Source organism: Microtus ochrogaster, unplaced genomic scaffold (genome assembly GCF_000317375.1).
Source record: "Microtus ochrogaster isolate Prairie Vole_2 unplaced genomic scaffold, MicOch1.0 UNK14, whole genome shotgun sequence".
NCBI lineage: Eukaryota > Metazoa > Chordata > Mammalia > Rodentia > Cricetidae > Microtus > Microtus ochrogaster.
The window spans coordinates 5030970-5032220 of NW_004949112.1; positions in this window are offsets into that span (position 1 = coordinate 5030970).

Below are 1251 nucleotides of genomic sequence, written 5' to 3' on the forward strand. Positions count from 1 at the left end.
GACAGAGACCCACACTGGAGCATCGGACTGAGCTCCCAAGGTCCCAATGAAGAGCAGAAGGAGGGAGAACATGAGCAAGGAAGTCAGGACCACGAGGGGCGCACCCACCCACTGAGACAGTGGAGCTGATCTATTGGGAGCTCACCAATGCCAGCTGGGCTGTGACTGAAAAAGCATGGGATAAAACTGGACTCTTTGAACATGGCGGACAATGAGGGCTGATGAGAAGCCAAAGACAGTGGCACTGGGTTTTGATCCTACTTCATGTTCTGGCTTTGTGGGAGCCTAGCCAGTATGGATGTTCACCTTCCTAGACCTGGATGGAGGGGAGAGGAGTTTGTACTTTCCACAGGGCAGGGAACCCTGTCTGCTCTTCGGACTGGAGAGGGAGGGGGAGAGGAGTGAGGGGAGGAGGAGAAGAGTGGGAGAAGGGGGAGGGAAATGGGAGGCTGGGAGGAGGCGGGAATTTCTTTTTTTTTTTCTTTCAAAAAAAAAAAAAATTCCAGGCCTTAGAAGAAAATAAAAAAAAGAGAAAAATTTAAACCAATTTTCTACCATGACATACCTGTTAAAATCACAGTTTAACACATACTTTAGCTTTGCTTTCTGACAATTCAAGCTAAATTTGAATACAAAAAGTGTAAAGTGGAAGGAGAAAGAGGAGAATCAAAGAGAGTAGGACTCTGGTAATGTCAACAGGGACCTTGAGTGGATTACAACAGACCTGAACATTTTCTTATCTTCTATGACGACAGTTTTGTGGCAGGTGTCCATCAGACAGTATATAGCCAAGATCCATGCAGACACCTACACCTACCTCTCATCACCAAGCTCATGTGAACTACAGTTTGCATGCCCTTCTCTCATGTGAGCGAATGTACCCTGTTTTTTCTGTACAGTCTCACTGACTTCTCTCAACTGTTGAAAAATAATACAATGGCAGGTACTTTTGACTGTGCACATTCCATATCAAAATACTGGCTTTGTTATTTTCTTGAACTCCTCAAAAGCCTGGTGACAGTTTCCAGCCAAAGCTCCTCTCTCACCTTCCCTGTTTCCTTTTTTTTTTCCCGCTTGGATTCACCTTATTTTTATTATTATTTTTTTTAATCTTCTTTTTATTGAGAAAAGGAAAAAAAAACAAGTTTCCGCCTCCTCCCAGCCTCCTATCTCCCTCCCCCTCCTCCCACCCTTCTCCTCCTCCGCCTACTCCTCTCCCCCTCCCTCTCCAGTCCAAAGAGCAGTCAGGGT